The sequence below is a fragment of the Schistocerca serialis genome, chromosome 8 (assembly GCF_023864345.2).
Source record: "Schistocerca serialis cubense isolate TAMUIC-IGC-003099 chromosome 8, iqSchSeri2.2, whole genome shotgun sequence".
NCBI lineage: Eukaryota > Metazoa > Arthropoda > Insecta > Orthoptera > Acrididae > Schistocerca > Schistocerca serialis.
In genome coordinates, this window is record NC_064645.1 from 377755814 (window position 1) to 377773304 (window position 17491).

Below are 17491 nucleotides of genomic sequence, written 5' to 3' on the forward strand. Positions count from 1 at the left end.
GTTGACACAGTCGTTAAAGAGCCGGGACCACACTGAGGGGACCGGCGTTCAAATCCCGTCCTGCTGGCGGGAATCTGTGTGGTTTGTTAAATCCTGTTAGGAGACTGACTGGATACTTTCCTTAAAAGGCAGTTTCTGTACCCCAGTCTGGTCTACTCTAAGCTACGTGTCCCGCCTCTAATGACCTTCAATGCAGCTGACCTTTCAGAGTGGCAGCGAAGAAGCCGCCAAAGTTTCTTAGCTCCGGGTGATTCAGCACCAACACCGTGCCAACTTCAATTCGCAGGGCACTTAGGGAAGGTATTGTCTTTTCTATCTATATCTACGTGAGCAAGTAAAACGCCCAAAGAAGGTACTCCGCCACCCTCATTACTTGGACGGTTGGTAGTTGCTCATTACTCGAATAATCACCGAAATAACTAGTACAGCTACCTACCTTGCGGAAGTGGAAATGAAACCCGCATTTTCAGTGCAGTTTCGTAGAGCTCGTACTGTCTTCAGTGTACATCGTAAAGTACTGTTGTCCTCGAAGGGTCAGTTCGAGCTTACGTCTCGTGATTACTCTGCGATTTACACTTAAGTGCTCTGCAGAAAGTTCATAGAACCGTTTCCATACTGTTTAGCGAACGTTGCGCCCTCGAACAGCACGTGTGAAAAATTAACTAAATCTTTCCGTACAACTGTTTCTCCTACTTTATTAAAACGGTCATTTCTCCTATGTTGGTGGCAGTCAATAAATAAATTTCAGTCCGCAGCTCGTGGTCGTGCGGTAGCGTTCTCGCTTCCCGCGCCCGGGTTCGTGGGTTCGATTCCCGGCGGGGTCTGGGATTTTCTCTGCCTCGTGATGACTGGGTGTTGTGTGCTGTCCTTAGGTTAGTTAGGTTTAAGTAGTCCTAAGTTCTAGGGGACCGATGATCATAGATGTTAAGTCCCATAGTGCTCAGAGCCATTTTGAACGGGAAACGACAAATCCAGTGGCCCAACTCCATGGGCAGACGATTTGATTAGAAGCCGCTTATGAGGCATGTTGTTAAAACCCTTTTGTAAATTCACAAATGTGGAATCAACGTGAGATCCTCTGTCGAAAGCACTCATTATTCCGTGCGAATGATGAGTCATTTGTGTTTAACAAGAACGTTCTTTTTTTTCTGAATCCGTGCTAGTTGTGTGTCTTTACATCATTTTCTTCGAAGTATTTCATAATAACGGAACAGTGAATGTTCCACACTTCGTTGTTTTGTCGTGGTTTGACAAACGTAATGTTGTAAAATTATTTCTTGGTTTAATAATGCATTTAGGTTTTTCGTAAATGCACCTAATGGACTGAGGTGAACGTGTCGTTATTCCACTTAGAGAAAACGTAAGTGTTTTACATTTGGGTATAATTAGACCATGCGCAGATTTCATTCTAAAAATTGCCAACATACAAAGTTAGCCGCCGGACTGGCTTACTCCACAATGGCTTCATTCGGAAATTAAACACTGTCATGATAAACGCAGAGGTCGACCAAGCTCAGATACATCAGTTGACGACCAACAGTTAAAATTTATGGCTCATAAGTACCCGAGCAGAATGGATAATAATTAAGCACTTCTTTCTGGAGGCATCTGGAAGGGCTTTATCTAGCCAGGTAGTTCACAACGGTGTCCATGTAATGGATTTTGCCTTCAGGGGTCAAGTTCTAACAGAAGTACAAACCCTGTAAGGTGTTTACTGTGTTTGGAACTAGTATGTCATGAGTAGTTAGATTAAGGCCTGATTTGTTGAAGCTATGCCTTGTTATATGACTGTTCATGACAAAATCATCAGTTTGTAAACGGTGGCCACGATGTAAGCAAACGAATTAATCACAGTAGCACAAATGTACAGAAAATCCGCGCAGCGTGAAACGGGTATGCATAGCATGTGCAACTGATCACCAGTGTACAAGTAGTCTTAAAAGCCTCTCCTTATTATACAGTGTGAATGTGGTCATATCACAGCTAAGCACGGTGCTACGGATTGATTTCCCTTTAATATAATCACAATACTTCAATTTGAAAATGCTCCAGCGCTGAAAATACCTCTCCGAAGTAATTGAATACTGATGTGGTTAACGGACAAAATCTGCAGGGTCTATTACAAAAGCTAAAGACCACACTACTAAATTACTACACGAAAATAACATACATGTTATAAAAACAGTAGGTGTTCTCGACGTAACTCACCCTTCATAATCTGAGAACTATGCTTGCAGAGAGTGGGATACTTATTACTGATTCGTCAGAGAAACTAAATATGACAGAATTATTTCATTATCTGTTTCGTAAACGATCATTGAATTGACAAAGGGGGGTACTGACAAAAATTGTGTCGAAAATAGCGACATACAACACATGCTTCAATATCATGCACTAAAATTAAAGAAATGACTAAAGAGACCATTAATGATTAACTGCAGAGGCGAACTGATACTTTGTTAAACTCCAAATGTTCGAACAGTAGATAAACAGCACATGGACTTTACAATACACCTGAACATTAATCGAATTTTTAGTAATCACAGAAAGATAAGTTTCCTAGATTCGAGGGTTATTCGGAAAGTAAGGAACGATCGGTCGCGAAATGGAAAATAGGCTACAGTGAAAATCTGATGAAGCTTTGCACAGATGCGTTGGGCACTGTGTCTAGTACGCTCGTCGATAGCATCATGTCGCTTTTTTTCAGTTCTGAGCTCACAGTGAGGACGTAAAGATGGCTAGAAATTAGTGCCTCCCGCCAAGTATGAGGGCCTGGCGAAACATTTCACCTGAAGATATGCAATATAACTGCCATGCGGTTCGTTCTACACGACAATCCTCGGCCGCACTCTGCAGGGGCAATGAAGATGCTCCTGCAGCTTTTTCGATGGGACGTGTTTGATCACCCACAATACAGCCCGTAATTGGCCACCCCTGAGGTTCATTTCTGCACAAATGAACTGCTGGCTATGAAGACAATATTTTGACACAGACAACGAGCTGCAGTCCAGAGTAGAAAATTGTTGAAAAGCACTGGCGGCTGTCTTCTATAACGAGGGATTTGAAAAGTTGGTACAACGCTGCGACAGATGTGTAAGTCTGAGCGGCGACTGTGTAGAGAAGTAGCTGGAAGGTGCAGCTAACAGTTGCAAGTAAAACAGTTTTGATTTTCACTGTGGTTTCCATTTCGCGACCTATCGTTCCTTACTTTCCGAATAGCCCTCGTATGTCTTACAGTAATACATTAAGCAAGCAGAAAAGCAGGAGGGAATGGCGAAATTGAATGCGTAAAGTATCTGACTGAATAATTAAGACTTTCCTGTAGTCATCTTCGAACTAGCGAGAAGTAATCGATCTCTGAACCTCTGTAATATTATACGCTAAGTACGCGGCCTAACTCGCAATTCGCCATCAGTCGAACATGTGAAATGATAGCAATTTAAATATGCAAATATCAAACTCTCATGACTGAAATTTCTTAAACTTTATGTATTACTAACCACTGCAAATAAATTAATGATCTCACCAAATATCCGAATGCAGTTGCTCACCTCTGATCAACTTAGGCCGCATGACTGCCGCGTCCATATTGTGTGAATTTAAATTTACTCGCCCGATTGGCTCATTTCAGACACGTACCGCCTGACTGGCTGTAGCCGAGTGGGACTCGCCAAAGGATATAAAACAACTAACTACAGTTTCGCGCTTCACAAAGATACAGCTCAACGAGCTAGCATGGTCTATAGATATTGATTACAGGATACCTTTGCGAAATGTGTGCAAAAATTGTCTCAAAATTCAAAGGACATAAAACTACGAGTGGAAAGAAAATGCCTTGTAGCACAAAAATTTCAACCATCCATCAACGAGGTGCGCTAAGGTAGACAAGTGTACAGTTGCTGTGGAAACTGTTATCATTGGCCTCACGTTCTCAGGACTGTGGTTGTCTGACACTTGGCTGTTACCCGCCTGACGCTGGACTGTTACCCGCCTGACGCTGGACTGTTACCCGCCTGACGCTGGACTGTTACCCGCCTGACGCTGGACTGTTACCCGCCTGACGCTGGACTGTTACCCGCCTGACGCTGGACTGTTACCCGCCTGACGCTGGACTGTTACCCGCCTGACGCTGGACTGTTACCCGCCTGACGCTTCGATTGTCGTAGAAGACTGTGGAGGCACTGCAGATTCTGTAGGCGCTCTTAACAATACACTGTTCTCTTACAAGTGCATAGGCTAGAGTATTTTGAGCAACGCAATCAATTTGAATCACCTTTGTGTTGATTTGTTCAGCCAGGCGCAACGCAGGTTCTGTATGGCTCCTATAATTTTACTACTTAACTCTTGGTGCAACAAGCTTATAAAATTTCATCAGTACCTTTGCACCTTAATGTCGGAGGCCCCTTCAGACAAAAATAGCTTTCTGAGTAATCCGCAACCGTGCGTGTGACGCACGGTATTTCTGACACCCTTATCTGATTCCCCCTTCACCGTTCCATACGCGAACGGCGCACGGGAAGAACGGTTGTCGGTAAACATTTGTATTAGCTCCAATTTCTCGAATTTTCTCGTTGGGGTTATTTCGCGAGACGTATGTGGTAGGAAGTAATACGTTGTCTGACTCCTCCCGGAATGTACCGTCGGAAATTCAACAGCAAATCACTACGTAACGCACAACGCCTATCTAGTAGCGTCTGTCAATGGCGTTTGTTGAACAGGCCTCGCTCCGGCTAAACGATCAAGTGACGAACGCACTGCTATTTCTCTCTGAGGTGACAGAAGTCATGGGATATTCAAATGGTTCAAATGGCTCTGAGCACTATGGGACTTAACTGCTGAGGTCATCAGTCCCCTAGAACTTAGCACTACTTAAACCTAACTAACCTAAGGACATCACACACATCCATGCCCGAGGCAGGATTCGAACCTGCGACCGTAGCGAGTCATGGGATAGCGATAGTCATATATACATATACAGATGGCAGCAGTATCGCGTAGTTGGGGTATAAAGGGGCTAGTTCATTGGCGAAGTCATTAGGACCTCACGACGGTAATTAACAGATTTTGGACGCGATACTCTTGTGGTAGCTAGACGCATGGGATATTCCATTTCGGATATCGTTAGGGAATTCAGTATTCCGTGATCCACAGATCAAGGGTGTGCCGAGAACACTCAACTGCAGGCATTTCCTCTCACTCCGGACAAAACAGTGGCCGACGGCGTTCGCCTAGCGATAGAGCAGCGGCGTTTGCGTAGAGATGTCAATGTTAACACACAAGCAACACAGCGCAGAAATAAACGAGGGATTTACAACGAACGTATCCGTTAGGATAGTGCGGCGAAATTTGGCGTTAATGGCATATGGCAGCAGGCGACCGACGCAAGTGTCGTTGCTAACAGCACATCACCTGCGGCGCCTCTCTTGGGCTCGTGACCGTATCAGTTGAACCTTAGACGATCTGAAAACAGTGGCCCGGTCAGACGAGTCCCGATTTCAGTTGGTAAGAGATGGTGGTAGGTTTCAACTATGACGCATACCACACGAAGCCACGGACCCATGTGGTCAACAACGCACTCTGCAAGCTGGTAGTGGCTCCAAATGGTGTGGGCAGTGTTTACTTGGAATGGACTGGATCCTCTGGTCCAGATGAACCGATCATTGACTGGAAATGGCTATTTTCGGCTACTTGGAGACCATTTGCAGCCGAACAATGATGGAATTTTAATGGATGACAATGCGCTACGTCACAAGGCCACATTCGCGATTGGTTTGAAGAACATACTGGAAAGTTGGAGCGAATGATTTGGCTGTCCAGATCGCCTCACGTGAATGTCACCAAACATTTATAGGACATAACTGAGAGGTCACTTCGTGCACAAAATGCTGCAAAGGGAAAACATTCGCAGTTATAGACGGCTGTAGAGGCAGCATGGCTCAGTATTTCTGCAGGAGACCTCAGCGACCTGACGAGTCCCTGCCACGTCGAGTTGCTGCCCTACGCCGTGAAAAGGGGGTCCGACGCGATGTTAGGAGGTATTCAGTGACTCTATTCATCTCAGTGTATTTCATTTTTACTTCAGTCGAAATTCCGACGTTTTAAACACAATTTTTTTGTGGAAGACCTAGCCGCCGAGAGCCCAACATCTTATTCTTCTGCGCTCATTATATACTGCCTTTTCATTAAAGAACCCATCAACTTCATTTAAATGCTTGATCAGTCTTCGGTTGCCCTCGAGTAATGGTTTTGTATCCTCAAGTATTGCGTATGGTCTATTCAGAGTTGCCTTTCCACGTTTATAAAACCTTCAAAATGCATAGTTACCAAGTTCTGTTTCGACGTATATATGAAGGGCTTATTTCAATAGTGATGCAAGTCCATTACCTCCACTTTTCTATCTATAATGCTTCTGAAATTAATGATCGAAACAAACAAACAGAAAGAAAGGTTCGTCTCTAGCAAGAAGCCATATGCTTGAATATTCCTCGTATCTCAACTGAAGATTTTTCAGTGCTCATTTAACTTCAGGAATCTGTATCTCAAAATGAACAAAAATGGACTTGTACCACTATTGAAATAATGCCTTCATATATAATAGCATTTCTCGTTACTAACAATTCGCCTTTCTAAAAAAAAAAAGACCAAAATTTAACTGTAACACTGAAATTAAATAAAATTTCTAGGAAGACATGAAGTGTTTGAGTAGAACAAAAATGTGTCACATAATGGGTTGATATGAACTGAACAACTGCCACAGCATATTAAATGTCTTGTGGTCGATACATAGAAGTTAGAGTGAATTAAACTTTGTTAGCCAACTCTTCTTCTTCCACTGAGGAGTAGCTTCCCAGGGATTCTAATGCAGTTAATATTACCAGCTTAATAATATAACAGTCCCTAGTTTTCAAGTCCTTCTTTGGTATCACACCTAAAAAGTACATCTTTGACTTCGTTCACCCAGAGACTTCTGGGTAATTCTTGGCATGCGTTTCATGTACCGTAACGTGGAAATAAATGCATAAAATGTCCCAGTTGGTATCAGATAGTAGTAGCAGCCCCGGCTAATCTGACTGGGAGCACTTACATGTCTGTTGTGAACATACTCGTTTTCCGGACCACAGTCAGCACTACGTCGGGGTTCTTATTTATAACAGTACTCAAACGATAAATGTTCGTTTGTGGAGTTAATCACCATTTAACATCTTCAATCTCGAAACCAGGCGTAAATTGTCTCCTAGCATCTTTATACTCAGTATTTTCACTGCGTGTACCCATCATCTGAACTTTTAAAAATTTGCAGTACTTAAATTCAGTCGACAGGTAGCACACCCAAACAACTATGTTTGCTCAGACACTGCGTACAACTAGGGTTTGAAAATGAATCATGATTACAATGTTTGCAATAAATTTATGTTTGCTCTGCTTATTAAATGACTATAAATTATGAGCATCTTCAGACACTGCATACAACTAGGGTTTGAAAATGAATCATGATTAAAATGTTTGCAATAAATTTATTGATGTTTAGGAGCAACTTTTGGTTCTGCTTTCGTAAATATTTTCTGTCCAGTTGATGTGAAAATTCTTGCTACTTACGCGCACAGATCTTGCCTGGCGGTTCATACGAGGAGCGTTCAAAAAGTAAGTTACACATTGCCATGGCAGGCCAAGTAACTAGTACTGAATGCTACGCTACGCTTCAAAGTGACAGACACATGACACTGTTTTCCAATATAGCCACAATGTTTTTCCAAACAATGGTCGGAACTTTCTGACAATACTTCAGTTCCTCAATAGAAATCTGCACGGAGCCGTTGTGTGGAAGTTCACATTGTTGTAAAATCTTTTTACTCCCAGATGTTCTTTCAGCTTGCCGAAAAGGTCGTAATCACATGGTACTATATCTGTATCTACAAAGCAGCATAACCCACGCCTGCGTGGCCTTGGTTAAATTTTTGGCACTATTTCACTGCGGCTGCACGGGGCATTGCATTTAATCAGTATATAGGAAGAATTTCACGGTGATTCAGTGAGCAATTTAGACGTCTTGTCTATAAGAATAGTACTCTCCCGCGCACTCCGGTTTTGTAGTAAGTTTCCAGTGGTCGCGCCACTTCACTCGCGCGCTGTTTAGGCACCTGTTATCCGTACCGCAGCTGAACTCTATCTTCTGCCAATGCGCCACACCTGTCGCACAGTGATATTATCGTGGGGCAACATGCGTAGTTTGTCTCTGCACAGTTATGTCTTTAATGCATGGACCAAATTTTACACTGCAGTGACGAAACGTACAGGTACTGTAATGAATCTTGCCTCCTCAGAACTTCCATACTTCAATTGGAATGTTCGATTCCTTATAAATTCCGGCTGACATGTTAACTGTTTATACTTCAATTATTCATTCCACATATAAAGGAATTTTGCATATATTTGATCAGCCAAATACTATTTACCTGATAACATAATTTATTTTTCATCAGTCCATTTAGTAACATCAACCTTCAACCATCAATATTGGTAATCACAACTGTTAACTGAAATGAGTCAAAAACCACTTTACAATGAAAGTAGTATTATTATGCTTTAGTTTTTATGCAAACAAAATTCTCGTTCTGATGCTTAATTTTTCTAATTTTACTATCCGTAATTCATCGGCAGTTATACAAAGACAGAAAGCTGATAGTTTTTATATTGCCAAAATTTGCAATCTTCATTATTAATTATTAGGCGCATAAATATATATATATATATAATTATTTTCAAAAACATAATTTGCATAATGCCTGGAAAGTAATTTCAGTTAAGACAGTCGTAATAAAATTCGTTTGGACAACATCCTGTTCTAGATGGATCTGAACGCTATGTACGTAATACTTAAAGAAATTTTAGGCACCAATCACCCTATAATAGTCTCTGTTGTTGTTGAGATTGGTTAATGTATCTAGCAAGTTCTTAGTATTGTGCAACAGAATGCATTTACTTGACAAGTGGTGGTGTAGAAAGTATCAAGAATTTATGTATAAATACTTGTGACGTCAAAAAGCAATAATGTTGCAGCTACTGTTACTGAAACGAAGAAACCCTGGATTTATTAAGTGGAAGCGTAAACAGGAACCGACATCCTAGACAACGAGACAGCCATACCAAGACCAGTAACACTGATCGGCTAATATAATGTTTCTGCCCTTACGAAATTTTATAAACTTTGGCAACACTAGAATAGTTAGTTCAACTTAGGATATTTACTTTCTGTACATCTACGAACATCTTGACAGAAACGGATACGTAACAGTGTAGTATGGAGGAAATCGTAGATACACGTTGAAGCTTTGAGTCGATATTTGAAACGTGCGAGGATAGCATAATTAGTAGCACTTATCCTCCAAAAGGCAGGGTTTGCGAGTTAGAGTCCTTACCGGTCCACAATTTTAACTTTTCGTAAACATTTCACGCCTGCTTCGAAGAACTATTTTCTCACTGCGTGCGTTCTCAACCTTTCAATAGACGATATGCCACAAACTAATAAGTAAAATTAATATCTCAAGAGTCCATGGTGAAACACAATCTAAAAGGCAGAGTGAGGAGTTGAATTTTGAAGGAGGATAGGACGAGGACTAGGTAAGACCTTCATTCCTGCCGTGAGCGGCTGCCTCATTTCACGAAGTCTGCCGCTTTCGCAAAAGAAGATAGGTTGCAGACATGTTACAATCTCTGCGAAAGGAAAGTACATTGTACTGACTACTTCATAGCACCGTCGTACGAAAATATCACTTAATATTCAAAACAGAAAGTAAGACAGCAGTCAGTCGCAACTCAATCAATACTTTGTTGCATATCTAGATTTCAGCTACAGAACAGCCATCATTACTGCACTTGAAGTTAGTGATGTAAATTCAGAAGGCGTCAAAAGGCCTCAAATACACTGATGATAGCTATTCTGAAGATGAAATCTAGATCTGCAATAAAGTATAAATTGAGTTGCGACTTATTGCTGACTAGCATTCCGTTTTGGATTACGTCAGTCGTGGAGCACAACAATTCCAATGGAATCCGACCAGATGAAAATTTATTAATGTTATCACTCCCACAAGCAATGAAAGATTTAAGTCGAAACAAGGCCCTTGGAGTAGACATCATTGCGTTAGAGCTACTGATAGCCTTGTGAGAGCCAGCCATGACAATATTCTTCCACCAGGTGAGCACGATGTATGAGACAGGCGAAATACCCCCAGACTTAAGAGTGATATAATAATACCGATTCCAAAGAAAGCACGTGCCCACAGGTGTGAAAATCACCAAACTCTCAGTTTAGTACGTCACAGCAGCAAAATATTAGCATAAATACTTCACAGAAGATTTGGAAAAAGTGGTAGAAACCAACCTCAGGGAAGATCAGTTTGGATTGCGGAGAAATGTGGGAACACGCGAGGCAGTAGTGACCCTACGACTTCTCATAGAAGATAGGTTAAGAAAAAGCCAACCTACGTTTATAGCATTTGTAGACTTAGAGAAAGCTTTTGACAATGTCGGCTGGGACACACACTTTCAAATTCAAAATGTGGCAGGGGTAAGAGACATGGAGCGAAAGGCTAGCTGCAATAATTTGTACAAAAAACCAGAGAGCAGTGATTAGAGTCACAGGGGGAGAAAGGGAAGCAGTGGTTGAGAAGCGAGTGAGACAGGGTTGTAGCCTATCCCCGATGTTATTCAATCTGTATATTGAGCAAGCAGTAAAGGAAACAAAAGAAAAATTCGGAGTAGGAATTAAAATCCATAGAGAAGAAATAAAAACTTTGAGGTTCGCCGATGACATTGTAATTCTGTCAGAACAGCAGAGGACCTGGAAGAGCTTCTGAACGGAATGGACAGTGTCTTGAAAGGAGGATATAAGATGAACAACAACAAAAGCAAAACAAGGATAATGGAATGTAGTCAAATTAAGTCGGGTGATGCTGAGGGAATTTGATTGGGAAATGAGACACATAAATTAGTGAATGAGCTTTGCTATTTGAGAAGCAAAATAACTGATGATGGTCGAAGTAGAGAGGATATAAAATGTAGACTGGCAATGGCAAGGAAAGCGTTTCTGAAGAAGAGAAATTTGTTAACATCGAGTCTAGATTTGTCAGGAAGTCTTTTCTAAAAGTATTTGTACAGAGTGTACCCATGTATGGAAGTGAAACATGGACGATAAATAGTTTGGACAAGAAGAGAATAGAAGCTTTTGAAAGGTGGTACTATAGAAGAATGCTGAAGATTAGATGGGTAGATTACGTAACTAAAGAGGAGGTACTGAATAGAATTGGGGAGAAGAGAAATTTGTGGTACAACATGTCTAAAAGAAGGGATTGGCTGGTAGGACACATTCTGAGGGATCAAGGGATCACCAGTTTAGTACTGGAGGGAAGCTTGCGGGGTAAAAATCGTAGAGGGAGACAAAAGTATGAATACAGTGAGCAGATTCAGAGCGATGTAGGTTGCAGTAGTTACTGGGAGATGAAGAGGCTTGCACAGGATATAGTAGTGTGGAGAGCCACAGCAAACCAGTCTTTGGACTGAAGAAGAAGAAGAAAGCAACATTACTCCCACAACGCTGGATACTGGGGAATTCAGCTCTAAATCGTTCTGTTTTTTTAAGCATACAGGCTATTTTTGTACTAAAGTCGTATATTAACTACATCAGCGATTGCTGTGGCAGAGAAAAAAATATATGATTGGGTGGGGGATGAGAGGTAGAGAGAATTTAATTTCGGTAACTGAGCCTACGTCTCTGAAGATAGTCATAAAAGGCTTTGACATCGACTGTAAATGAGGTGATCTACAAACACAGTCGAGTAAAATAGTAATATGGAAATACGCTCTGCGCTCGAGAACAGAAGTCTTTTATGCACACAAGGGACTTGGGCGGAAGTTACTCGGCAGGCACAAGCACAGAAGTGGCGCCATTCACTTCGCCGATGACCAGCGCGGGCCGTGGCGGATGGATATAAATGTCCTGGACGGGGCCCAAACGCTGGCAGCTGTCTGCGTCTCCCCTTTCCCAATACAGTCCGCTCTTTGCTGTTCCTGGAATAGCGACAATCCTCCTCCTGGGAGGGGGTCCAAGTTCATCTGGCGAAAGTGAGCCAAGGCGGCGGGGAAAGTACTGAAACACCAGCTGTCGAGACATTTGTAAGGAGCCCAGCATCTGTCGCGTCTATTGGCGAGTACGGCAGGAATGGAACAGCGCGACATTGCGGCTAGGAAACTGTTATGAAATGCAGAGAGGCTCAGAAAAATCAAATGGCTCGAAGCAGTATAGGACTTAACATCTGAGGTCATCAGTCCCCTAGACTTAGACTACTTAAATCTAACTACCCTAAGGACAACACACACATTCATGCCCGAGGCAGGATTCGAACCTGCGACCGTAGCAGCAGCACGCTTCCGGAATGAAGCGCCTAGAACCACTCGGCCACAATGGCCGGCAGAGAGGATCAGAGACCACCTGTATTTGGTGCAAAGATTGGCAGTTGACCTCAGATGCAAACAAATGCAATGAAATGTTATCCAATGCAATGCGCGTAAATGAACGAAAAAAACAGGGTATCGAGTATCCATCGATTACTGCAATCATTCACAAACTATGAGGACCTCTCCAGACCGATTTATGGTGACCTTTATAGAAAGGGTGGTTTTTCAAATTGTAAGAAAAATCAGACAACGTCCAGATTAGGACTATTCCGATTTTCAAAAAATCGGTTAGCAGATATATAGGTATTTAAAAAATGTCAATACTTGTTCTCTAAATATCGAAAAAAGGTATCGATATATAAGCGGGAAAAGCATCGACATACTTGCCTATAAAAATATCGACTGCACATTGTAAATATACTGCCGGTTTTAGAGCTGCATATTTAAGCAAGAATTGAAGGGAAAACTATGCACGTTCAAGCTTCGATAACCACTTTGCTGACAATGGTAACTGCATGTAAGTGGCACATAAAAGGTGTCTGATGGATCCATGGTTCGGTTACGTCATACATCACGTGTGTCCGGAACACTTTGCTATTTTTTCATTTCAGCAAACGCCAGCGACCTAGCAGTTGTAGCGTCAAAATTGCGTGGTGAAATTAAACGTTGCAGTTTCTGTTGGTAGCGCCGGGCGCCGATTACGTCAGGATTTTCCCTCACACGTCAGAGCACACAGCAGTCACCAATCTTGTCATATGGATTTTTGTTCATCGTTTTCAGCAACTGTTTTCGAGGAATGTCGATGTGAACAAGTAGCACACCACCTGGGTTAAAAATTGTTTACTAATGCAACTGGTGTGCTATTTCTTCACATTGGAAGTCTTGCTATTGCACTCACCCCCCACCCCCAACCCCACCCCCCGTGCATAAAATAAAAGTATCGGTAATCTATATTGCCATTTGATTTCGATATATCGTGTGAAACTATCGCTGATGTACATCCATATCTTACGAAAAGTATCGATATTTTATCAACAGCCCTACGCCAAATAAAGCTGATAGAAATCGAACCGTTGTTATACCATTTTCGCCTAAAATAGTTATCGCTATTTTTCTGTGGCTTACAAACGACAAGTTGGAAGCATAAATAAATTTAAGTAATACATAAAATTATAGTCTGGCTTGATGGTCAAGCGCGTGAAGTGCATCTGGAAACTGAGAGGTCGTGGGATCGAATTCCGGTCGGACCTCGAAAATGATCATTTGCCTTCAAGATAGCCTTCAGTTGTAACGATGTCGGCAGTCGCCAGGAACGACATGTGGATCGAGTTCCACGTGAAACTGTAAGTCACCTTTCCTCGGTTCGATAAGAGGCTGGTAGATTAGGGACACGCAAGTCGGCGAAGCGGAGTACAGTTACAAGGCTTGTACATGCCCACTGAGACACAGGAAATAATTACAAATAAGATCGTTTCATCAGGTTGCTTTCTCTGAACGAAGCACGTTGGATGGAAAATGTACAGTATGCTTCAATAGCGAACAGAACGGAAGAGTGTCGTAATTTTAGATCCACCGTACTCTCTTCGGTCTTGGCTGGAAGAGCAACCGTGTAATGTCTTAGAGCAGATATTGCACCCGATTACTTCTACATATGTTCCGCGTACTACGAACACAAACCTGGTTGTCTCCCGTCTGGCTCTTTGTTTTCAAAACCGTACACGTCTTGCTGTTCCCAACACCACATGGTTTGCGAAAGTCATTGCAATTAACAAATACTTTGTCGTAAATTATTGACTAAATCACAGGCCAAACAAAAATGGAAATGTTCAGCTGCCACTAACCAATACCTTCTGCAGACGGCGTTTTTATGCGCCCTGGAGTCACCTTGTCTCAAACTTTTTGCGTCAAATTGGAACAGGTGACGGTGGGTCCACGACAGATTATATTGAGATACGGAATCAATGGCCAGAAATTCATATTTATTGCGTTATGGACATACACAGCGTACACTGCATAACTGCGCCGTAACCTCGCAAAGATTCCGCGTGTCAGTTGTACACTGGACGTTAGTGTATGAAACCTGCTTGATAGATTCCAACCTGTCTGTCTTCTGGTACAACAGACACCATGGATCCTTGAGACTGTGCGTCAGTACTTTATGCGCCGTTGCCACGCATGAGTCGAGACTGCCGGTCGTCGCTTTGAACAATTACTATGAAATACATTGTTGTTAAGCGGCGTCTGCTGTGTATGTGCATAACACAATAAATATACATTTCCGACCATTGGTTCTCTGCCTCAGTATAATCGGTCGTGCTCCTACCATCACCTGTTTCAATTTGACCCAAAAGGTTTGAGACACCCTACATATAGCGGTTAAACAAAAATATGGAAACACCGCGAGAAATATATGGTTAAACATAAATGAAGATTTTTTTTGGGTTGTTCGGATCGCAAACACGAAAAAACGTCGAGAGGATCTTCAACCCTGAGTAAGATGATAAATGCAGAGGGCAACTATCTTTCGTGGAAAGACAGTGTTCTGTTTATTTGCTGGGAATAAATGAACTCGAACGTTGCCACATTGTTGGCGGTCGTATGACAGTCACTTCCGTAAGCAAGGTAGTCAAAGTGTTCGGTGTTTCTAGATGCACCGTATCGAAGATTTATACGCGCACAGGGAGAGCAAAAACACCCGCTCTGCTAAGTTACAACGCGGCCAAAAGTGCGAGTTAAGTGATCGTGAAAGTCATTGAAAAGGATTATAAAAAAAAAAATAACAGGACGAAAGCTACAGGAGTAGGTGCAGAATGGAATGTCGCACTCACGGACCATGTCAGCACCAACACTAACCCAAAGGGAGCTCCATAAGCAGGAAATTGCAGGGCTAGCGGAATTTCAAAACGCCCTGCTATTCCAAACGACTTATCAGTTACGCAAATGCCCGTAACAGGAAACCTTGGTGTCGAAGCCTTAAAATCTCGTCTGTGGGACAGCGAAAGAAATTCGTGTGGTCGGATGAGTCTTGCTGCAGACTGTTTCAAACTTCTGGCCCATGTTTACATTCAAAGAGCGAAACATGGCAGGAGTTCGACGATAAATTTGGGCAGCCATATCGGGGTATTCCATGGTCCCCATGGTTACTTTGTGAGGGTAGCATTGCTGCCAACGATTACGTAACCATTGTGGGTGATCAGGTCCTTACCAAAGTACAGTGTTTGTTCCCCAATGCTGGGTAACAGTCAGTACCGTGTTGCCCTTCTTGATGTTCTGCAACATCTATGGGTCCTCGCTGGCATGCCAAGGGCGTGCTGAAGCCTGTCACTCTTCGACGGAGGTCCGTCTGAGCTAGCCAGGCATGAGAGGGGTTTCCTGCGACGTCGTACTGCAAGTTTCAACTGGTACCAAGGATTTCCTGCACGGTTAATATCACCAGATACCGCAGACCACTACATTTGGTTAATTCCTGCCGTTTGGAGGAAAATTTTCATGACGTTAGCGTGGTGAACTCTGCATTAACGCTTTGAATGACTAATCCATCGCCGAAACGATGACTATAGTGTTGGACAGTACGTTCGAGGATCCTTCCGGGATATTGAGCAACCATTAAATTACCTTTAACAATGACGGGTGTGCGACAACCGTGCATGGTACAGGCCGGATGCATAAGTAACGAGCTCCTTGGAGAACCCATGGGACTGCACGACGAAGGCATTCGCCGACCACGGTGGCCGAGCGGTTCTAGGCGCTTCAATCCGGAACGGCGCGACTGCTACGGGTCGCAGGTTCGAATCCTGCCTCGAGCATGGATGTGTGTGATGTCCTTAGGTTAGTTAGGTTTAAGTAGTTCTAAGTTCTAGGGGACTGATGACCTCAGATGTTAAGTCCCATAGTGCTCAGAGCTATTTGAACGAAGGCGTTCAGTGGTAGCAGGCCGCCTCCACACTTCTTTGCTCGTCATCAGGAGTCAGACAAATCCTGTGCTATGTGTGAAGAGAACCCTACGCTATTTACACACCTTTCATTCCACCTGTTCCTTTGGTCACTAGCACACGACGGTTCTTGAAGATTTGTAAACGACGCCTAGATACCGGACAGATGGAAACAGTTGAAGATCCTTGTGTACTGCCAATTTCCACACAACGCTCCCAAATGCCCCACAAAAGGGAGCGCGCAGTTCAGAATTATTGTTCTCCGGTTACCTTTGAACCATAATTCCCAGGTATCGACCATCGACTTGTGTTGTTGAGCGTTGACGACGTCTAAAAGGCAGATCTTCAAAGTTGTGTGTATCTCACGGTAGCAAGTGCGTGTTTGAATGATATCGCTACGGTGTAAGGCGATTCAGCGGACAGCTTTTCGTGCTAACAACTATTCTTGCCGTCAGGTGCACTATGCGTGCACTGTCTAAGCTTGAAACGATTCTTTAGAGACATGTCGACAGAGCGAACGGTGTACACAGAACGAATGATCTCGCTCACTACTGGAGACACACTGTCTGTACTGAGTCACACTGTGATTGGAGGTTTATTTTTACTTCCATTATGTAGGTTGTTGCAGTATTGAGAGTATTAAGAATGACTACTGAGTATTGCGTTTCCGGTCAGTAAAACACTAACTGTGCAAGTCATGACGGTGGTGCGAAATATTTTTTGAGCAGTTTATATACCACTCAGCACTCTACAAGGTTCGGCGCCATCTGCTACGTGTTCACACCTGTCTAGCCTTCACCCCCTAGAATGCTATTGAATAGCAGCACAAAAAGTCGAACCATTAGACTGCCGTACAAATTTCCAGTCAAGATACGTGGTATGGCAACGAACACTCCCGCTGTCACACAAAATCGCTTCCCAGACTATAACTGCAGGTGCAGGTGCAATGTGCCTAGCACGCAGACGGGTTGGTTGCAGGGCCTTATCTGGCCGCCTCCTAACCCACACACGGTCAATAATGGCACCGAGGCAGAACCAGCTTTCATCAGAAAACACAGCAGATGTTCACAGTGCACTCCAACAAGCTCTCGGTTGACCCCCACCGA

The 17491-nt window shown here is 43.0% G+C and overlaps 1 protein-coding gene across 3 annotated transcripts in view; it reads left to right on the forward strand.

The window, feature by feature from the left end:
- LOC126416402 (excitatory amino acid transporter) overlaps positions 1 to 17491 on the forward strand; it is a 444232-nt gene that overhangs the window by 172475 nt on the left and 254266 nt on the right. The gene's annotated exons all lie outside the window — the stretch shown is intronic.